This window comes from Triturus cristatus, chromosome 3_2, assembly GCF_964204655.1.
Source record: "Triturus cristatus chromosome 3_2, aTriCri1.1, whole genome shotgun sequence".
Taxonomy (NCBI): Eukaryota; Metazoa; Chordata; class Amphibia; order Caudata; family Salamandridae; genus Triturus; species Triturus cristatus.
The window spans coordinates 1,214,545,781-1,214,569,753 of record NC_140584.1 but is presented as its reverse complement, the minus strand read 5'-3'; the positions used below and the strand labels follow the sequence as shown (position 1 = coordinate 1,214,569,753).

Here is a 23,973-nt window from a genome sequence, read left to right as displayed (position 1 = left end):
CGACACTCTCAAAATCTACCACGGCAGATTTCCGCGGTTAATGATTCTCTCAACTTCCCTCGTTGTTTTCCAAGGATCAGTCTTTGCCATTGAAATCAGTGCAAATTGCCCCTAGGATCAGCCCTGTCAGCCGTGGAACCCCTCAAGGACGGACCCTCTGAGCCCCCTCCACCCACATGCACCGGCTCCTAAGGATCAGTCGTCTCCAACAGCATCTCCAGTGGAGACTGCCAATGACTGAGTACCTCTGCTGCCATTATAGATCGCTGCACCAGCTTCTAAGGATCAGTCGTCTACAACACCATCTCCAGTGGAGACTGCCAATGGTTGAGTACTTCTGCTGCCATCAGAGTCCTCCAAGGATTGCTCTAAACTGGGTTTAAAAAACAAAACTGTATTCTAGAAAATAAGACTCAAATATAAATAAATAAGCCCTGGCCCGTGGCAGCACAGTTGCCTTTTCCTTGCTCCGAGCCCGGACTGGCCAGATGGAAGGAATATGCTACTTACCAGTATGCATCTGTTATTGGCATGTAGAGCTGCAGAGCCACACACTGAGGATAAGATCGCCATCTGGTGTTGGGCTCGGATGATTGCAGGTTGTTGTTGTCTTCGGAAGAAGTCTTTGGTCACGAGATTGGTGACTCCTCCCCTGGACAACAGTGCGCATGGGCATCCACTCCATCCTCAGATTGTTTTTCGCCATGATGGGAAATGATGGAGTGTATAAGAAGTAAAGAGAAAGGATGTCAATTTGTAGTGTCTGATTAAGACAATGCTGGAACGGATACGGGACCCGGAGAGGTGGGTGGGCGTGTGTGGCTCTGCAGCTCTACATGCCAAGAACAGATGCATACTGGTAAATAGCATATTCCGTTCGAGGCATATGAGCTGCAGATCACACACTGAGAATAGACTTTATAGCAGTGTCTCCCCTAGCGGTGGTCACCTGTATCAGTTGCAGCAGTTTGGAATAGAGTTTTTAGGACAGCTTGGCCTACTGAAGCTTGTTGTTTGGATTGCACATCAACACATGCTTAGTGAAGGTGTGTGTAGTAGACCATGTGGGTGCTTTGCAAATGTCTTCTAAGGGGATGTTCCCTAAGAATGCCATAGAAGCCCCTATTTTACGCGTGGAGTGCGCCCTAGGGGGGAAGGTAAGAGTACGTTTAGCTTTTTGGTAACATATTTGGATACATTTGACTATCCATCTGGCGATACCCGATTTGGAAATAGGGTTGCCTTTATGTGGTGGAGCGAAAGCAACAAACAGTTGCTTGGTTTTGCGAAAAGGTTTGGTTCTGTCGATGTAATACAGTAAGGCTCTTTTGACATCTAAGGTATGAAGTGCCCTCTCAGCTACTGAGTCTGGATTAGGGAAGAAGACTGGCAGTTCGACTGACTGGTTTAGATGGAAAGGGGAAATGACTTTAGGGAGGAATTTTGGATTCGTCCTAAGAACCACTTTGTTCCGATGTAGTTGTAGGAAGGGTTCTTCGAGAGTTAAGGCTTGTATTTCACTTACTCTTCGCAGGGATGTGATTGCGATGAGGAAAGCCACTTTCCATGTTAGGAACTGCAGTTCGCATTTGTGAATTGGTTCAAATGGGGGACCCATGAGCCTTGTTAGAACAATATTAAGGTTCCACACCGGGGAAGGTGGTAACCTTGGAGGAATAATTCTTTTAAGACCCTCCATAAATGCTTTAATGGCTGGTACCTTAAAGAGGGACAGGTGTTGTCTATTTTGCAAATAGGCTGCTAATGCCGCTAGGTGTAGACGTATAGAGGAATACGCTAAATTGCATCTTTGCAGGTGTAATAAATAGCAAATGATGTTTTGGATGGAAGTATCCAGTGGTTGTATGTCATTGTTAGCGCAGTAAATGGCAAATCGTTTCCATTTTGCAGCATAGCATGCCCTAGTAGTAGGTCTCCTGGCTTCTTTAATGATATGCATACAGTCTGGAGGAAGGTTGAGGTACCCGAACTCTAAGACTTCAGGAGCCAGATTGCCAAGTTCAGTGTTTGAGGATCTGGGTGTCTGATTTCTCCATGGTTCTGGGTTAGAAGATCTGGGGAGAGATGCAGTTTTTGATGTGGAACTAGCGATAGTTCCAAAAGTGTGGTGAACCAGGGTTGACGTGCCCAAGTGGGAGCCACTAGGATGAGTGTCAGCGACTGTTGTTTCAGTTTGCGTACCACAAATGGAATGAGCGGGAGAGGCGGAAAAGCGTACGCAAATCTGCCTGACCAGTTCATCCATAGTGCATTGCCCTTTGACCGTGGGTGTGGGAACCTGGCGGCGAAGGTTGGGCCTTTTGCGTTTTCTTGTGTGGCGAACAGGTCTATGTCTGGTTGTCTCCACTTTTTGAAGAATGGGAGTAAGACTTTGGGGTGTAGTCCCCATTCGTGTATCTGCTGTGTGTGGCGACTTAAGAGGTCGGCCACCTGGTTCTGAACCCCTGGGAGGTGTTCTGCTAGCAGGTAGATGTTTTGTGGGAATTGCCCATCTCCAAATTTGTTGCGCCAGTTGGGACAGTTTTAGAGAATGTGTCCCTCCTTGTTTCTGTATGTAATACATTGTGGTCATGTTGTCCGTGCGGATGAGGACAGTCTTGTTTTGTAGATGCACTTGGAAGGATTTCAGTGCTAGGAACACCGCTAGAAGTTCTAGGTGATTGATGTGGAGCTGTTTTTGTTGAGTGGTCCACCTTCCCTGAGTGGTGTGTTGAAGGAGGTGGGCTCCCCACCCCGTGAGAGATGCGTCGGTTGTCAGCACAACTTGTGGAAGAGGCTCCAAGAACGGCCGGCCTTTGGACAGGTTGATGGTGTTCCACCACTTCAGCGAGCGAAGTGAGCGGCTGTCCACCAACACCAGATCGGTAAGTTGTCCGTGGGCCTGGTTCCACTGTTGTACTAGACATTCCTGTAAGGGACGCATTTGAAGGCGTGCGTAGGGTACTATGTAGATGCATGACGCCATCATGCCTAAGAGTTGCATGAACACTCTTGCGGGTAGAGAGTGTTGTGTTTGAAATTTTTTGATGAGACTCTGTATGTTGGCTATCCTGGCTATGCTGGGATAAGCTACGGCTTTGGCTGTGTCTATGGTGGCTCCCAGGTATTGTTGTACTTGGGAGGGTTGTAGTTGAGATTTGGGATAGTTGATGGTAAATCCCAAGTTGTGTAGGGTTTGAATAGTGCGGTGAGTGTGGAGAACGCATTTGTCTAGAGTGTTGGCTTTTATGAGCCAATCGTCCAGATAGGGGAAGACATGGATTTCTTGTCTCCTGAGGTATGCTGCCACAACTGCCAAGCATTTGGTGAACACCCTTGGTGCAGTTGTTACTCCGAATGGGAGAACTGTAAACTGATAATGCTGCCCGTCTACCACGAATCGTAGATACTTCCTGTGAGCGGGATGCATAGGGATGTGAAAATATGCATCCTTGATGTCTAATGTGGCAAGGAAGTCTCCTTGTTGAAGTAATGGAAGGACCTGTTGGAGAGTGATCATGTGGAAATGATCCGATTGTATGTACTGGTTTAGTAGTCTGAGGTCCAGTATGGGTCTTAAGGTTTTGTCCTTTTTGGGAATGAGGAAGTATAGGGAATATACTCCTGTGCCCTGATGTTGTAGTGGAACAGGTTCTATTGCGTGTTTTTGAAGCAAAGACTGTATTTCTTGTTTGAGGAGCGTGAGGTGGTGAGACGTCATGGGACGGTGCCTGGGTGGTATGTTTGGGGGTGGGTTTATGAGTTCGGGGCAGTAGCCAGATTGGATAATTTGTCTTACCCACCTGTCTGTAGTGGTGGTATTCCAGACAGGTAGGAACTGTTGAAGTCTTTCCCCGACCGGAGTGGAATGGTCTGGGGGGAGTGGTGGCAAGTCACTGTTTGGTGGCTGTAGAGGTGCGGGTGTTGTTGTTGTTGCCCCGTCCTCGGCCTTTAGTATTGTTTCCCCGATAACCTCCTCTAAAATATCCTCTGTTAGGGGATGTTTGACCTGATGCTTTGAAGGTGGAAGAGTTGTCTGTTCCCACATTTTTGGAAGCTCCTCTATAAAAAGAGCGACGAAAGGAGCCTCTGGGTTGAGTAGACTGCAATGCTCCCATAGATTTGGCAGTCTCATTATCTTTCTTCATTTTTTCTAGGGCAGTGTCTACTGCAGGGCCGAATAGTTGCTCCTGATTAAAGGGTTGAGCAAGAATGGTGGTTGGGACTTCCGGCTTGAAGCCGGAAATGCGCAGCCATGCGTGGCGTCTAAGCAATACGCTTGTGTTGACTGCCCTAGAGGCGGTGTCCGCTGCGTCTAATGCACATTTAATGGAGGCATTGGATATGAGTTTGCCCTCTTGGATGAGGTCAGTGGCCTGTGTTTTGAATGGTTCAGGCAGGTGTTGCAAGAGATCCTCTAATTGATCATAATGGGCTCTATCATAACGAGCCAATAGGGCTTGTGTATTTGCAATACGCCAGTGGTTAGCAGCTTGAGCGGCAACCCTTTTGCCCGAAGCCTCCAGGAGTTTAGACTCTTTGTCTGGGGGTGGCGTGTCTCCGGTTGTTTGGGAGTTCGCCCGTTTTCTGGCATTTGATACGACTAGTGAGTCTAGGGGGAGTTGCGCCTTGATGTACGCAGGATCTTGTGGCGCCGGTCTATATTTTTTTTCTATTCTGGGGTTGAGAACCCTGGCCCTGACAGGGTCTTTAAAAACCTCATTGGCATGCTTTATCACTCCCTTAATCATAGGTAGAATGTGAACTGTTTTCTGCGACTGCTCAAAAGTGTCGAGTAGAAAATCCTCCTCAGGAGTGTCGGTGTGCATGGTGACACCATGAAACGATGCTGCTCTGTTTATAAGCTGACCGAACCCTAAATGGTCATCAGGAGGGGAGGGTTTTGAGGGTTTTGGAGTGGGGTCAGGCATATCTGGCATAGGGTAAGTCCAGTCATCTACTGGTGCTGTGTCCGGGAGTGTAAAGGGATCAGTAGGATCAGTGGGATAAGTAAAGAAATCTGGGTCTCCCCCTCCCCCTAAATCATCATCATCCTGTGGAGGTGGTATGTGAGAAGGAGATGGTAGAGGTGAAGGCGGTGGGGGAGGGGGGGATGGAATAGGAGGTAATGTAGGAGAGGAAGGACGTATGGGTGAAGTGGCACAGTCCTTCTTCTTTGGAGGTGCTGGAGGAGGTGTTGTGTCCAGCTTCATTTTCTTGTAGGGCACCGCTGTGACATGTCCAGTTTTCGGATTTATGTAAATCCGTTTTTGCTTTGGATCAGGCCGAAAGAGTTCCTCACTGTCCGAAGGCGGCTTTGGCGCCGACTTTTTTGTTTCTGATTTTGATTTTTGTTCTTTATGGACTTGTTTTGGCACCGAGGATGTTTTTGGCGCCGAAGAACTTTTCGGTTCCGGTGGATTTTTCGGTGCCGAAGAACCTTTTTCGGTGCCGAAGGACCTTTCGGTGCCGACGAGCCTTTTGGTGTCGGTGGAGACCTCGGCGCCGAAGAACGTTTCGGTGCCGGTGGAGATGTCGGCGCCGAGTGACGTTTCGGGGCCGATGGAGATTTCGGTCTCGGAGCCTGCTTCGCTGCCGAAGGTATTATAGGCACAATGATATGAGGTTTGCTCGAGCCCGAGCCACCTGCAGGCTTACTTTTCTTCCGGGCCCGAGGGCGGGGATCCTGAGGATGTTTTTGGATCGCTGGCAGAGTCTTGACTAATGTTTTTTTGGGTGGTGTTGGGGTAGGGGGGCTGGTACTCACAGGCTGCCCCGGATCAGAATCGTCAGCATCGGATACGATCTGGAGATCTTCGGAGATCTTCGGAGTCATCGTCAGGGACATCCTCAGGGACATCCTGTGCAAAGATGTCTTCTGGTTCCGGAACCGGCTTGGCCATGATATGGCGTCGAGCTCTTCGGTCCCAGATAGTTTTCTTCGAACGGAATGCGGTGCAGGCTGGACAGCTGGATTCGTTGTGGTCTGGTGAAAGGCACAAATTACAGACCTCGTGGTGATCGCTATGAGGGAACTTTGCTCCACATTGGGGGCATTTTTTAAAAGGTGTCCTTTCCATCAGCCGCGTCCGGAGTCGGTCAGATATGGATTTCGACGTCGAGATTTCAAATTTTGAGAGTTGTAGTGAATGCTATAAGTTTTCTGCTGGAGCGGAAAAAAGTTCATCCGAACCCAATGGCGAAAAAAAAACAATCTGAGGATGGAGTGGATGCCCATGCGCACTGTTGTACAGGGGTGGAGTCACCAATCTCGTGACCAAAGACTTCTTCCGAAGACAACAACATCCTGCAATCATCCGAGTCCAACACCAGATGGCGATCTTATCCTCAGTGTGTGATCTGCAGCTCATATGCCTCGAACACTATGTTCCTCTTCTTTAAGGTTGATTGAGACAGTCAGCGTGGCAATGACATCACCTGTATTAAACGACACCTCTGTGTCTTCACTGTGGACGGCTCTGGTTGTTCTGGGCCGGATTTATGCTTCAGAGTATAGTAATTTACTCCTTCAGAGCGACTGAGTAAACTATACATTCTCCTTAATGGAGTAACTGCACTCAGAAGTTAGAGATGTCCACTGGCCCAGCAGACAGCGCTTAATATCGGCAAGAACAGCTGTCACTGCACTTCCTCTCAATGTGTTTAAAGTCTGACTTGACTGCTCTATCAAAATGATGGTACCGTCTGCCAAAACTTCATTTTTTTTTAAAATTTTCAAAAAACAAAACTCCAGAGCGGGATTTTATTTTTGAAAATACAAAACCTAATGACCCCACACCATAGCAGTAGCCTCCCATTGCGTGGAAGGCATTTCAATGTTTTTACTGTCCTTTACCGCCATGGTTTTCTTAGCGATAAGCGAGAGTAGAAATTGGCCATTTGACTGCCCAATCCAACTAAGGCGTTCAGTCGAATGGCCTAACCTCCAATAGCCCTTTGTCCTTCTGCCAAACTCTGTATGAGTCCCTTTATCATTACTCACAAGTGGAATTAAATCCACCCTATAGAGAGGAGGCAAGTGTCTCCTCCTGTCAAGCATGTCTCCACTCACACCCATCACAGCAGCCATATCAGTTGGCCCTCCAGTCAGTCTGATGGTGGTGGCGAGTCCACTTACTACTACTACGGACTCCTTTTTATGCTCCTCTCAAGCCATCAAGGAGGCGCATACATTAAAGAACTGAAAAGGAACTCTGCGACAGTGCCATGGTCGAATTGCGAATTGCGAAGTGCTAAACGCTTCAAGATGAGTGGGGACATCAAATGCTTCTTCAGCACCAGCTCTCAATGCAGCCTGAGACAGAAGAAACACATACAGCAAAACCCTAAATTCAAGGATTTAATAAAAGCACAAATCTTTGTGCAGGAACGTACGTGTCTACTAGACCCCTGTACACCAGTGCTGTCCAAGGTGATCATGACCCCCTTTTCAATGAGGGTAAAGCACCAAATTACATTCTCTCGCTCCGGAGACTGTGTTGTGACCCTTCTTGAGGCCCCACTGGGTGTTACAGTTTGATTTTGATACAGATGGCAACTGCAATATAACTACTGTTCCCACCCCATCTTAAATACAAGAGCCCTGGATACCTCAGACCTGGGACATTTTACCCACAACTTTCAGCTGCTGAAAGCCGCCAACATCTCTGGCTGAAATTCTGGGGGAAATGAGGACTTACTAGGAGAAATCAGACCTAAAATCACCAATTTCCCCAGTAATTTCTCATTTATAAAGGAAACCATAGAGTTCCACTTGTAATCTCGATTAACTCTACCCCTGGAGTGCAAGTGACTCGCGGGTGGGAGCATGGAACAGAAATCTAGGGCCGTCGTAATGGGTGCCTCGGAAGGCAACAAGGTGCTTGGCAACGAGTGGAAGACATATTGTTACCTCATTTAGAGTCAATAAGCCAGTGATCAAGTAACATTTTATTTTGAATTTCAACTTGTGCTCACTTCACAGTTCTTTCGAAGTGCTTCCAGGCGGGGAACGGGTGAAGTAGTGGGGTCAGAGATCAGGAGGTTCCGATGCTCACTGGCTTCCTTCATTAGTCCTTCATAATGTAAGAATGTTCCAAAATGGCAGCAGATTTGGCGCACCACTAGCCAACACAGCCTCTTCACCACCTCCTTATGACTGGCGTGCAGGGCTCCGCTCTAACTTGGATCCAAACCTTCCCTTCGTGACTGAAGTCATCGCTCTCCATCTTCTGCAGCTGTATGCCAGATTGCATCGGTATAAGTGTAACAGGTAACAGATGATATTCTGAATGGATGCATCCAGCGGATTAATGTCATTGTTTTTACAGTAAATGACAAACCTTTTCCATTTAGCCGCATAGCAAGCTCTGGTCGTGGGTCTCCTGGCCTCCTTGATGATATTCATACATTCTGGAGGCAGGTTCAGGTAGCCAAACTCTAAGACTTCAGGAGCCAGATCGCCAGGTTCAGCTGTTGCGGATCTGGGTGCTGAATTTCGCCATGGTTCTGTGTTAAAAGTTTGGGTGTTAGCCGCAGTCTTTGAGGCGGCACCACGGAAAGTTCTAGTAACGTGGTGTACCATGGCTGGCGTGCCCACATTGGAGCAACCAGGATGAGTGTCATTGAGTGTTGCTGTAGTTTGCATGCCACTAGCGGTATTAATGGCGCTGGGGGAAAAGCGTACGCAAATCTGCCTGACCAGTTCATCCATATCGCATTGCCCTGCGACTGTGGATGCGGAAACCTGGTGGCAAAGCTTTGGCATTTTGCGTTTTCCCTTGTGGCGAATAGGTTATTCTTTGGATGACCCCACTGCTGGAAGTACTGTTGGAGTACTGATGGATGTAGCTCCCACTCGTGCATTTGGTGGCTGTGTCTGCTGAGCAGATCCGCCATCTGGTTGTCTTTGCCCGGGAGGTGTTCCGCCATGGGGAACATGTTCCTCTGAATGGCCCACTTCCACATGCTCTGAGCCAGATGAGACAACTGTGGAGTGTGTTCCTCCCTGCTTCTGTATGTAGTACATGGCAGTCATGTTGTCCATCCGGATCAACACGACTTTGTTGCACAAGTGTACTTTGAATGCCTTCATTGCCAGGAAGATAGCCATCAGTTCCAGAAGGTTGATGTGCATCTTCTGTTGCTGTGTCGTCCATAGTCCCTGCACTGTGTAATTGAGTATATGAGCTCCCCATCCCTGGAGAGACGCATCCGCCGTCAGTATTATTTGTGGAATAGGCTCTTGGAACGGTCGGCCCTTGCAAAGGTTTTGTGGATTCCACCAATGCAGAGAGTTGTATGCCCGACCGCTCACCAACACTAGGTCTTTCAACTGTCCTTGAGTCTGATTCCATTGACGTGCCAAGCACTCCTGAAGCGGGCGCATATGTAGTCTCGCATGCGGGACTATGAAGATGCAGGAGGCCATCATGCCTATCAATTGCATGAACACTCGCGCTGGAAGGGAGTGTTGAGGTCTGAACTTTTTTATCAGCAGTTGCATGCTGTTGATTCTCGCTAAATTTGGCTGAGCTTTGGCAGCCAGAGTGTCTATGGTCGCGCCCAGGTACTGCCGTACGTGGGCAGGTTGAAGATGTGACTTTGGATAATTTAGTGAGAATCCCAGACTGTGAAGAAGGTGAATGGTGTGGGATATGTGGCTGGCACACTGCTGGGCTGAGTTTGCCTGAACAAGCCAGTCGTCCAGGTAAGGGAAGACGTGAATGTGCTGTCTCCTTAAGTGGGCAGCCACTGTTGCTAGGCACTTGGTAAAGACTCTGGGCGCCGTTGTTACTCCGAAAGGGAGTACTTTGAACTGATAATGCTGATCCTGAAGAGTGAACCTGAGATATTGTTTGTGTGATGGGTGTATGGGTATGTGGAAATACGCATCCTTCAAATCTAGTGTTGCTAGGAAGTCTCCCTGACTGAGTAACGGCAGAACCTGCTGGAGGGTGAGCATATGAAAATGCTCTGACAGAATGTATTGGTGGAGAGGTCTGAGGTCCAGTATAGGTCGGAGAGACCCGTCCTTTTTTGGGATTAAGAAGTACAGAGAGTACACCCCTGACCCTCGTTGTTCTACAGGCACGAGCTCTATGGCTCCTTTCTGCAGCATACTTAGTACTTCCTGCTGCAACAATGTCAAGTGCTCTGCGGACATAGGACGGTGTCTTGGTGGTATGTTGGGTGGATTGGATGTTAATTCCAGACAATAACCGTACTGGACAATTTCTCTGACCCACCTGTCTGTGGTGATGGATCTCCAGACTGGCAGGAACTGTTGGAGTCTCCCCCCGACCGGTGTTATGTGGGCGGGGGGCAGTGACAAGACGTCACTGTTTGTTATTGGCGGAGGACCTGGTGTTGTTGTGTCCTCGTCCTCTGCCTTTGGTGCTGGATCCCCTATTGTTCTTATTATAGGTACTCTGGGTACCTCCTTTATTGTACTGCTGCTGGGACCCCTGACCTCTAGCTGCTCCCCTATTCCCGGGGCGACGAAAGGAGCCACTCCGAAACTGCTGCGACTGTAGAGCTCCCATAGATTTCGCAGTTTCAGTGTCCTTTTTAATCTTTTCCAGTGTAGCGTCAACCTCGGGGCCAAATAAAAAGTCTGGGTTGACTGGTTGATTCAAGATATTATTTTGAATCTCAGGTTTGAAACCCGATATTCTCAGCCATGCGTGCCTCCTCAACATCACACTAGTGTTGATTGCCCTTGCTGCAGTGTCAGCTGCATCTAGTGCGCATTTGATGGACGCATTTGTAATGAGTTGTCCCTCTCTGATGAGGAGCTCCGCTCCATCTTTGTATTCATCTGGTAGGTGTTCTAGCAGTGTTTCTAGGGTATCGTAGTGTGACCTGTCGTATCGGGCCAGGAGTGCCTGAGTGTTGGCAATGCGCCAGATGTTTGCTGCTTGCGCTGCTACCCATTTGCCTGATGTTTCTAGCACTTTGGACTCCTTGTCTGGAGGAGGAGCATCGCCTGTAGTCTGTGAGTTAGCTCTCTTGCGAGCATTAGAAACTACCATGGAGTCCAACGGCAATTGACCCTTAATGTACATTGGGTCTCCTGGGGCTGGTTTGTATTTTTTCTCTATTCTTGGGTTCAATACCCGTGCCCTGGTTGTCTCATTAAAGATGTCCTTAGCATGTTTAATAACCCCTTTTAACATTGGTAGAGTCTTGATCTTGGTCTTGCTGATGTTCATCAGGGTCATTATCCACAGGATAAGTGGTATCATCCTCAATATAGCCCTCTCCTGCATCCGCCTCCGAGTGTGTGGGAGAAAAGGATGGTGGGTCTTGATCGTAGGTGTGGTAAGGTTCTACAAGCACTTGTGTCGAACCTGACGCCATTTTTCTTTTTAGTGGAATCTTGTATGAGTCCAAAGCCTTTTCTGGAACAATTCTCCGCTTGCGGAACAACGGCCTACCAGTGTCGGCGTCGATAAACTGGTCCTGTGAGTCTTCGACATCGGTTCTTTCCGTGGACACTGTTCTCGGTTGTTCGATACTCTTCCTAAGTTCGAACATCTTCGGTGCCCCTGGTGGTGGCAATCCAAACTTGATCGGTGCCGGCGCCGAGTGAGCCTTGGCGACCTTGTGCGGTTCGGGACCCGTTTTCGGTTCGAGAGTGGCCCGTTCCCTGATGCGCTTTAGGGACTCTGACACCTGTTGCAACGTGAATGCAGACGGTGCTTTGGAACCGATAGGCTCTTTGGAGACAGGCCTCGACGCGGTCTCCGGTTTCTTTCCAGCCTTCGGGTTGTCGATCCGAAGTTTGGGATCGACGCCCTGTTGATCCGATATTTCGGCAGTCTCAGCACTCTTCGGTGTTGATGTAGTCGGATCGACCACCTTGACCTTGGTCGGTGGTGCCCCAACCTTCGGTGCTATAGGCCGTTGCGTCTTCTCGGGACCGAGGGCCTTCTTTTGTTTATCGGTGCCGAAGTCCTTTTTTGGTTTCTCGGTACCGAAGTCCTTCTTTTTTTGGTCGGCTCCGACGTCCTTCGTCTGTGTCGATGGAGTGGATGGCTTCGATGCCTTTGATCCGACCCGAACCAGTTGCACTTTCGGTTTCGATTTGACCGGTGCAGGTTTTGGTTTCGATTTCACTGAATCGACTCCAGTCTTTTTTGATATTTCTGGCTCTTTGGAAATGTTCGAAGCCGGGCCTTCTGGCGGGGCTGTAGAACGATCCGACCGATCTTGGGTAAGGCCCGCAGGCCATCCCTAGACCAGAGCCTTATTAAGACTATCTCCCTCGGCCTCCGCATCGACGGATTGGCCTAGCTCCTCGCCTGATCTATCTTCCTCGGCCCCAAGGTCCTCATCGTCGTCTCCTACCTCGTCATCGTCGTCATATTGGGATTCATGCTCCGAAGCATGGCTCGAGTCTATCTCTTCGACGCTGTCGAATTCTTCATCCTCAGTGCTGAATATGTTTACCGGGTTAGGCGCCGATTGTTTGGCCTCCAATCTAGCCGCCCGTTGATTCCGAAGTGTCTTCTTTGACCGGAACCATGCGCAGGCCATACACCTGGACTCATCATGATCCGGTGATAAACATTTGTTACACACCGGATGGACATCGATGTGTGGATATTTCGCATGACATAGAGGACATCTCTTGAAGGGAGTCCTCGATTCCATCCTCGAACGTCGATCGAAGTTCGGACCGAAACTCGGTCCGAGAAGGGTGAATAAGTCCGAGAACAAGTATAATAATTTATCGATACCGAACGCAAACAATACCGACGATACCTAAAGGCTTTTGGCCTGAAATAAAGTTTTCCTAACTTGAGCTAAGATAAGCACATCCGAACCCAATGGCGGAAAAAAACAATCTGAGGATGGAGAGGATGCCCATGCGCACTGTAGTCCAGGGGAGGAGCCACCTATCTCGTGATACTTCGAAGACTCTTCCAGGACAACAATGTGCAATCATCCGGACCCAACACTAGGCGGCGATCTATGCACAGATATGAATTCAGCAGCCCACATGCCTCGAACATAAAGGGACAAAGAAGAGGGGAGAGGTGGGGCAAAGACAGAGCTCAAAAAGGGGGAGCTAAACCACACAGGGGCGAGGGAGGGCCAAAGACAGAGCACTAAAGGAGGGAGCTAAAGGGACACAGGAGAGGGGAGAGAGAGCAAATGGCAAAGCACCAAAGGAGGGATTTAACGGGACACAGGAGAGGGGAGAGAGCAAAGGACAAAGCCCCAAAGGAGGGAGCTTACGAGACACAGGAGAGGGGAGAGAGAGCAAAGGACAAAGCCCCATAGAAGGGAGCTTACGAGACACAGGAGAGGGGAGAGAGAGCAAAGGACAAAGCACTAAAGGAGGGAGCCACTCCTTACTACTAAGCGCCTGGGAACTTAGATGTCCTCTATCTCTCTTTTAGCATTGTATATATTTTACCTGTGACGCTTTTATACCTGCCTTTCTTTGTGACTGTGTCTTTGCACTCTCGGTGTCCCTGCCCGATCCGCCGCGGCTGCATTGCCGTTTGAGCGGCGGGAGAAAACACCACATTCACCCAATACCCACTTCCGGCAGGACGCGGTCTAGTCGTCCGCCGGAAGGGAAGGTACTTAACCATACATGTGTCATACGCGCAGCGGACGAGCGCAGCGGGCGTGCCGGATGCGCGCCGAAGGCGCGCCTAAGGCAAGCCCGTCTGCGCCCGTCCGCGGCCGACCGGGGCACGGGGCCATACCCCCTGGCAGTCTCCGGCAACCTCGCACATATACTAAGGAGGAGCTCACCAGTGTCCGTACGGAGATCTTTACAGGCATCGCTTTGGGCAGCTAAATCGGCCCGCCTCACCTGTATGCATTTGAACTGAGGAGGGATAAATAGACTTCCACGCCGGGTCCGTCGGTACCTCCGGTCTTAACTCAAAGACCGCCCCGGGGTACCGACGGACAGGTGAGTGTTCATTTTGCTAGCTCCAGATGATTTGATTGGGTGGTTACTATACACTTTGTCTGTCCAGGCTCATTTTGTATTTGTTTGACTGGGTACACGCTATGTAAGGGAGTTCTCAGTGATTAACTCTGTTTTCCCCTACTTTGCATACCAGTTCATTTGGTACACGTGGCTTAACATTCACTTTGACAACTCCTTTTTGAGTTATGTGACTTGGTTTAACAGTGAGTGTCTTCCTCTATGTTTCATGTCTACTGGCACAGTTTAACACTCACCTAGTATGACAGTGAACATTCAAATGTGTCTGCATATGTGGCACAGTTTTATATCTCTTTTCATAATGACTTTCATGTACCATACCTGCATCTGCATTCTGGGATATGTTGGTGCTGTTCTCAGGTTTTTAAACCATGCTTCTAATGAGGAGAGTTTTTTCAGGTATTACCTGTTTTCTCTTTCTCCTACTAATTTGTTCTTTTAGAGCGGGGCCCCTTTCCCTGAGTCGAGACCAGGTTGAGGTGAGGGCTGTACCCACTGTTTATGGGTAAGTGCAATTCAAAACAAACAGTATTGAATGCCATACAGCGTTAGTGAATGCTAGCTTTGGTCATTGAGCTTGTTTGACCTGTAGTTGAGCTTGTTTTACACATTGGGTCTCTGTTTCATTTTTCCACAGGTATCCGGTTTTGATTGCCTCTAAACTTGACCGGTGCAGTAGGAATTATTTATTTGCACCCCACTTTTGTATAATTTACTCACACGTTTTTTCACAAAGAAAACCACAGCAGTAATTTAGGTCCTGACGAAAGCCCAGATACTATTGATCGATTGAGGGCAGAAACATGTTGACCGTACTTGCTATGGACAATAGCATAATGTCAATTTAATTTATGCAATATTGCCATCTTGCTTTTTAAATATGACAGGGGTCCTCTACTATTAAAGAACTTTTGAGCACCCTTAGCCATTTTTAACTCACACTATTATGATTTTACTGCTGACCTTTAGGATCTCCCACCTTTGATCTATGGGTAGTACCTCATCCAAGACAATACTCGTGAGAGATCAGGTGACAATCCTCCTTGGTTGCTCCTTCTACGCTAGTGACCGGGTCACTGTTTCATGAACTGGTCCGGCTGGTTGGAGTACACAGACCCAGATGATAATAACAATTAACCACCTTAAGTGATTGATGGGTCCTGTTGAAGGGAGTGCTCTCTTATAGAGTTGTCACGTTGAGAATGGGGTTCACCTAGACCTTTTTGTGTAATTTCTTGGCTCAATCGTTGACCCAGGTTGTATTAGTGTTTTGATATTTGTTGCCAGGGGAAACACAACCTGCTGGTCTATTGTTTTGTTTAAACTTCCCTTAGACCTCCCCCCACGTTGAAATGTGTTATCAGTGCTAGAACGGCATTCGCCGTAGGTCTGGTTTTTGTGTTTTGTCGAATCCGAAATTTGGGAATCGACACGCTCTTATGCTGGTTTCCTCCTGAGTATGCATCTTGTATCCCTGACTGTTCGGCATATGGTATTTTTCCTCTTCTTGTTTTCTGTGTAATACTCAACTTTCTTACTCTATTGATCGACACTTCACGATGTCTGAGAGACAAGGTCTATCGTTCGATGACGCAGTAGCGTTAGACATTTTACAGACACCTAGTATTATAGACTTACCACCTAATACTGTCACTACCAAAGATGAGGACTGGAACAGAGTACTTTTCCTTAAACGTACACATGCACGCACCCAAGTCCATGGGGCCATCATGACCGAGTATTTGCGGTCTGATTGAGCACCTACAGGCTTAATAGTAACCAATGCCCCGAGGTTATTCCTGGATGACAAGGGTTTCCTAAAAGATTGGTCTTTGGTGGCCTGGCGCTGCACGCGCGACTGGCTCATTTTGATCATAACAACAGCCAAGAGGATTGCAGATAACATCTTAGTTGAGATCCAACTCCTTGAGTCCCAGATCAAATCAGTTTTAGTCACCTCCAGTTTTAACAAACAGTCTAAGGAGACAGATAAGACTACTAAGGAGTTTAGGGATAATATACTGGCAAGTAAAATAGCCAAATTTAAGAAGGACCTGGCTAAGTTCTCCATGACTAAGATCTATCCCTATACCAGTGATTCCTACACCCCTCCGGTGTTTAATCAACATGGAAGGAAACCTGGCTCTAACTATTCGACCTCAGGGAGTGAGAATGATTCCTCAGACTCGGATCATGGTGGGAGTTTTCCATCTAGAGGTCGCAACTGGAACAAGCGAGGTCAGAGAAGAGGCAATTTCTATGGGGGTCCACAACAACCACAATGGTGGCCTCCAGGTCCTTTCAATTATCCACAACCCTTTTACCCTCATCCTGGTTTCCAGGGTCCTTTCCATCATGAAAACTTTCAACAACAGCCTTTTTTAGGGCAAGGCCAACGCCGTTCCAGAGGGCGGAGGAGATCAACACAACCCAATGTTCATTGGAGCCCGCCTTCATCTCGAACACGGAGCAATCTGAAAGATCCTCCAGTGGCAGGCCCGAGCAACACGACAGCCTAATTGTGAATCTCAGTAACCGTACTCTCAACGAAAATGAGATCTCAGTCCTTGAAAAAGGACTAGGGTATGTTCCCACACACAAGGGTGACCCCTTTCGTACCAGACAAGAACTTGCGGGTTTCTTTAGGAAGGTCAGATTACGGGCCTTCTTTAAGGATAAACCACTTGAAGAAATTCAAGAGGACGTTTCTAACACTGGTTTACGACCTAAATCGACCTTTACTCCACCAGTTCATATGGTCCCTCCAGAAGTACTGACTTTTGAAAGGGCAGTCCTTAGGGATGCTGAAACTATCTTTCAAAATGAACATCGTTACTTCTCTAATTTATCTAACAGTGAACGTTCTGCCATCCGGTCGCTAGCAGATGACAAATCTATCATCATAAAGCCTGCTGACAAAGGGGGAGCGACAGTTATTATGGATGCGGAGGCATACCAATCAGAGTGCAGGAGACAACTAAGCAATACGAATTTCTATCACCGTATCAAGTTGGATCCTACCAAGAGACTTCTGGCGACTATTAAAAACTTGACAGATGAGGCTCTTGAAGCAGGTTGGATCACTGCTCATGAGGCACAGTTCCTCTACACAGCATATCCCATCATCCCGTATTTCTATGTATTACCCAAAATACATAAGGGGGTCTTTCCCCCTCCTGGTAGACCTATAATTTCGGGGATAGGGTCTGTTTTGGAACCCCTCTCTACCTTTGTAGATTTCTTTTTGAAACCTTTGGTGAGAACTATGCCCTCCTTTGTTGAGGATACAAAAGATTTGCTACGCATCCTGGATGGAATGCCATTTGATGTCACTCAAGACATTCTAGTGAGTTTTGACGTCGAGTCATTATATACGTGCATTCCGCAAGATGAGACTTTATCCACTGTCAAAATGCTCCTGGAAGGTGCTTCACTGCAGAGCCCTACACCAGTGGACTTTATTATGACATGTGCAACCATAGCCATGAAAGAGAATTTTTTCAAATTTGAAGAAGATCTCTTTTTACAAATCTCGGGGACGTCTATGGGGAGCATTTTCGCACCATCTTTAGCGAATCTGTACGTCCACCAGTTTGAACAGACTGAGATCCTCTCCGGTACGAATCCGTTTCTAGGTCACATCTTGACCTGGAAACGGTATATTGATGACATCTTTGTCGTCTGGAGGGGTTCCATTGAGACCATCAAGGAATTTCACACCTGGTTGAACAACCAGAACAGGTTTCTCAAATTCACCTGCGAGTTTTCAAAGGAAAGTATTTCCTTTTTGGATTTACGGATTGGACCGAAGAATGGCAACCTCAGTACTGAACTTTACAGGAAGCCAATGGCACGGAACTCCCTTTTGCATTTCAAGAGCTATCATCCTAGGGCTCTTAGGGAGAACCTCCCATTTGGACAATTCCTCCGTATTCGTCGGAATTGTTCTGAGGTGGCCAAATATCATGAACATGCTTCTCTTCTATCTACACAATTGCAGGAGAGACAGTATCCTATGAAAATCATAAAAACATCCATGAAGAGAGCCAGAAACAACCACAGAGAAGCTCTGCTCGAGAAGAGGATACAGAATCCCATGGAAGAGAACAAAAGGATTACCTGTGTCAACACCTTCTGCAACTATTCCAATGCACTTAAGAAGAGCATCCTGAAGAACTGGAGGTTTCTTAAAATAGAGGGTAGTTCCTTACCCCCTCCCCTTTTTGCCTTTAAAAGGAGCTCCAATCTGAAAGATCGATTAGTGCATACACGCCCGAGGATGTTGAGAAACCAAGAAACAAGTACACTGTGGGGGTTACCACCAGTTGTAGGTCACTTCCCATGCGGAAATTGTGCAGTATGCCCCCAGACTCGACACACCACTGAGGTAGAGATAGGGACGAATAGACCTTGGTCCCTCAAAACCCACACAAACTGCAACAGTGAACGAGTGATTTACCTAATAAAATGCCCATGCAATAAAAACTACGTGGGCATGACATCACGAAAGGTTAAGGTGAGAATATCGGAGCACAAGAGCACTATCCGATGTAAAAAGAGTGCTACCAAACTCACTAATCACTTCATTTCGGTGGGACACAAAGAGAACGAGCTTCAGTGGGTGGTTCTAGAACAACCACATATTCCAGCTCATATTACTGACATCCAGAAGTTCCTTCTAGTCAGAGAGCAGAGATGGGTGCACAGACTTCATTCAGACACTGAAGGTCTGAATGATGAAATTCCTTGGCTGTTGTTGTAAAATCTACCCCCCATCCACACAACACCCCCCCCTTTTTTGGCTAACATTGATGTGCATTTTTATGCTTGCTATAGAGGGGATTATGATGACAAGTTGGCTACTATATTGCAGCATTATCACACTAGAGATGGGCTATTTCCATGTATGTCCTTTTGGATGTGCATACATTGATGACCTTCCCTGACAGAGAGTCTTTGTTGTATACATTCATATAACCTAGGTTGCACAAACATTGAGTTCTCTAAAATACTATTACACTCTCTAAGCAATATCACGTTTGCGGTTACTGTACCGCATGGGAGCGGTTTTGCTCTATAACAAGTAGGGGTGTTGTATTACATATCGGGCAGATCCTGCACCTGCGCGATGATGACGTGAGAGAACGAGTTAGTGATCTCTCCGCCATGCACGCGCTGTACCCAATTACAAGCATCTCTTTGCCGCACATGCGCGGTACTTGTTTTACACGCATGCGCCTCATTTAATCAGAAGCATCTCTTCGCCGCACATGCGCGGAACCCAATTACAAGCATCTCTTTGCCGCACATGCGCGGTACTTATTTTACACGCATGCGCCTCATTTAATTAGAAGCATCTCTTCGCCGCACATGCGCGGTACGTCTTTACAGGCATCGCTTTGGGCAGCTAAATCGGCCCGCCTCACCTGTATGCATTTGAACTGAGGAGGGATAAATAGACTTCCACGCCGGGTCCGTCGGTACCTCCGGTCTTAACTCAAAGACCGCCCCGGGGTACCGACGGACAGGTGAGTGTTCATTTTGCTAGCTCCAGATGATTTGATTGGGTGGTTACTATACACTTTGTCTGTCCAGGCTCATTTTGTATTTGTTTGACTGGGTACACGCTATGTAAGGGAGTTCTCAGTGATTAACTCTGTTTTCCCCTACTTTGCATACCAGTTCATTTGGTACACGTGGCTTAACATTCACTTTGACAACTCCTTTTTGAGTTATGTGACTTGGTTTAACAGTGAGTGTCTTCCTCTATGTTTCATGTCTACTGGCACAGTTTAACAATCACCTAGTATGACAGTGAACATTCAAATGTGTCTGCATATGTGGCACAGTTTTATATCTCTTTTCATAATGACTTTCATGTACCATACCTGCATCTGCATTCTGGGATATGTTGGTGCTGTTCTCAGGTTTTTAAACCATGCTTCTAATGAGGAGAGTTTTTTCAGGTATTACCTGTTTTCTCTTTCTCCTACTAATTTGTTCTTTTAGAGCGGGGCCCCTTTCCCTGAGTCGAGACCAGGTTAAGGTGAGGGCTGTACCCACTGTTTATGGGTAAGTGCAATTCAAAACAAACAGTATTGAATGCCATACAGCGTTAGTGAATGCTAGCTTTGGTCATTGAGCTTGTTTGACCTGTAGTTGAGCTTGTTTTACACATTGGGTCTCTGTTTCATTTTTCCACAGGTATCCGTTTTTGATTGCCTCTAAACTTGACCGGTGCGGTAGGAATTATTTATTTGCACCCCACTTTTGTATAATTTACTCACACGTTTTTTCACAAAGAAAACCACAGCAGTAATTTAGGTCCTGACGAAAGCCCAGATACTATTGATCGATTGAGGGCAGAAACATGTTGACCGTACTTGCTATGGACAATAGCATAATGTCAATTTAATTTATGCAATATTGCCATCTTGCTTTTTAAATATGACAGGGGTCCTCTACTATTAAAGAACTTTTGAGCACCCTTAGCCATTTTTAACTCACACTATTATGATTTTACTGCTGACCTTTAGGATCTCCCACCTTTGATCTATGGGTAGTACCTCATCCAAGACAATACTCGTGAGAGATCAGGTGACAATCCTCCTTGGTTGCTCCTTCTACGCTAGTGACCGGGTCACTGTTTCATGAACTGGTCCGGCTGGTTGGAGTACACAGACCCAGATGATAATAACAATTAACCACCTTAAGTGATTGATGGGTCCTGTTGAAGGGAGTGCTCTCTTATAGAGTTGTCACGTTGAGAATGGGGTTCACCTAGACCTTTTTGTGTAATTTCTTGGCTCAATCGTTGACCCAGGTTGTATTAGTGTTTTGATATTTGTTGCCAGGGGAAACACAACCTGCTGGTCTATTGTTTTGTTTAAACTTCCCTTAGACCTCCCCCCACGTTGATATGTGTTATCAGAGTATCAAATGCACCATAGAGCCCGCCAATATCGCAGACAGCGAAACAGGAGCCTTCTCCATCTTGATTGATACCAACACGGTTATCAAGGGTCTATTAGTGTATAGACCTCCTGGTGGCAGTAGGGCCTTTATTGACAGTTTTGTACATAATACCATCTCCTCAGCCATGCGCTTCAACAAATTTCTCCTGCTAGGTGACTTCAATCTACATTTTGAAGATGTCAATAATACAGCAGCACAAGAAATGCGGCAAGAGCTGCATACTATGCAGCTCGAACTGTGCTCTACCCTCCCCACTCATCGTCTAGGGCATCAGCTGGATCCCATTTTCAGCAATTGGGATAATATTAAGCAGGAATCCCCCTTACCATTGATATGGACTGATCACTTTCTGGTCCCATTTTGGTTCCATGTGAGGGCTCATAATAATCAGAGCTAAACCACTGGCACCAGGAGAAGACAGAGTAAATGGGCTACATTTTCTCATGACACGTTCAGGGACAGTTTTATCCAGGAAGGTCCCCCCACTGGGCTGGGCACCATTCTCAATGAGGCTTGCGTAACCTTGGATGCACACATTACGCTTGCACTGAATTCAGCAGCTCCCTGGTCTAATAAGGGCCCGGAGCGATTAACTAAATCAGCACCTTGGTTCAATGCGGAACTAAAAGAAGCCAAGGCTGCCTGCAAGCGGGTAGAGCGAGCCTGGAGAAGGGCCTACCTATCAGAAGTAGGAACGCGGTACAAAGTCAGCCTCAAGAACTACCATGCCTTGATCAGGAAAACCAAGGCAGCGTTCTATACCGATCGCATCAACAGGGCTAACTGCTCTACCAAGGAGCTATTCACGATCTATAAAGAGATCTCGACACTAGCTTCCACGGATGAACAGGTGGGCGCCTCGGCACAAGCCTGTAACAAAATTGCTGAGTTCTTCCAAAAAAAGGTGTTGGACATTTATTCCACCTTTCCCTGTGATGCCAGAACAGGCTCCAATAGACTCTCCCCCCATGAGGAAGTCAGTTGGGAGGAAGAGAAGGAAGGCTGCATCAGCCTGTTCCATGTCCCAGAGGAGGAACTTCTGATAACAATAGCGAGAGGAATTAAATCAGGCTCCCCCAGGGATCCTGCACCGGCCAGAATATTGGCTAGTTCTATGAGCTTCTTAGCCCCATATGTCAGCCACATACTCTCTCTATCCTTTGACTCAGGCAAGGTTCCGCCTGGGTGGAAACAGGCAGTCGTGCTGCCCCTCAAAAAGAAACCTCAAGTTAGTGCCACTCAGCTCAACAACCTGCGCCCGATCTCCCTCTTACCCTTTTTCTCCAAACTGGCCGAAAAACTGGCCAATCAACAACTTACAGCACATAGAGGCGAACGGCCTCTTTCACACTAGCCAGTCAGGCTTTCGTGCTCACCACTCCACGGAGTCAGCTCAACTCTTTTCTACTGAGGCGCTGAGGAAACATGTGGATGAAGGGCAAGTAGCAGCACTGATACTCCTCGATCTCAGTGCCGCCTTCGACACTGTGGCACACCATACCTTGCTACAGTGTCTGAAGAGAGGGGGAGTGACCGGAAAAGCGTGGCTATGGCTAGAATCATTCTTGGCTGACCGTAGCTTCTATGTGGAGCAAGGGGGCAACAGAGCAGATGTGTTTGATCTTAGGCAGGGAGTCCCTCAAGGTTCTAGCCTCAGCCCCACCCTATTCAACTTATATGTTACACCTGTGGCGCTCATCGCTGAGCAGTATGGGGTTGAGGTAGTAACGTATGCCGATGATACTCAGCTGGTCGTTGCTTTGACCCAGCCAGCCGAGCAGGCTGCTAGAAAGTTCACATCCTGTCTCCAAGATCTTTCAGGCTGGATGGCCAGTAATTGCCTCCGCCTGAACGGAGACAAGACAGAGGTACTTATCATCGGCAGATCCCCCTCAGTTTGGACCTCGGCCTGGTGGCCACAGGCTCTGGGACCACTGCCGATTCCAAGGGATCAGGTGAAGAACTTAGGCTTCTGGATCGACTCAAACCTGACTTTTGACTACCACTCCCGGTGTGTCTCTGGCACCTGCTTTGCTATCCTTCGCAAGCTAAGAAAGACGCTTGACTTGCTCCCGGAATCCGCTAGGAAAACCTTAGTACATGCCCTAGTCACCTCCAGGCTGGACTATGGGAATGTCCTTTATCTGGGAGCAAATGCAAGTTGCCATCGAAGACTCCAGACTATCCAAAACGCCGCTGCTCGCCTGGTGCTCCGGCTACCAAGAAGAGCTCCCTCAAAAAAAGCCTTGGAGAAATTACACTGGCTCCCTATCAAGGAACGTATTGATTTCAAGGCTCTATGCATGGCCCACAGGATAGTCCAGGGGAAGTGCCCGGGCTTCCTGCGCAACTTGCTCTCTCCCTACATTCCTGCTCGACAGTTGCGATCCCTCGGAGCTGGACTCCTCTCGGCCCCTAGAATTAAGAAGGCTAGGATGGGAGGGAGATCCTTCCGCTCCTTAGCTGCCCGTAGATGGAATACCCTCCCCCTCCGTCTACGGATAGAATCATCAGAACTGACTTTTCGAAAAGAGTTGAAGACGCTTCTCTTCCCTAAAGGCTAACCCCTCTGCTTTACTTGGTCTCGTTGAGTAGGTGCTGTTGCAATCCTTGATAGCGCGGGGACACACTGGTAAGTGTAACCAGGCGCTCTACAAACTCAGAAATAATAATAATAATAATAAAGGGATACAGGAGAAGGAAGAGAGAGCAAAGGACAAAGCAACGAAGGAGGGAGCTAAGGGACACAGGAGAGGGGAGAGCGAGCAAAGGACAAAGCACTAAAGGAGGGAGCTAATGGGACACAGGAGAGGGGAGAACGAGAAAAGGACAAAGCACCGAAGGAGGGAGCTAACGGGACACAGAAGAGGGGAGAGAGAGCAAAGGACACAGAAGAGGGGAGAGAGAGCAAAGGACAAAGCACCAAAGGATGGAGCTAACGGGACACAGGAGAGGGGAGAGCAAGCAAAGGTCAAAGCACTAAAGGAGGGAGCTAATGGGACACAGGAGAGGGGAGAGTGAGC

General features: G+C 47.8%; 1 protein-coding gene across 2 annotated transcripts in view; it reads right to left on the bottom strand.

The window, feature by feature from the left end:
- Positions 1–23,973, bottom strand: part of LOC146859481 (uncharacterized) — a 236,016-nt gene that overhangs the window by 134,996 nt on the left and 77,047 nt on the right. The window lies entirely within an intron of this gene.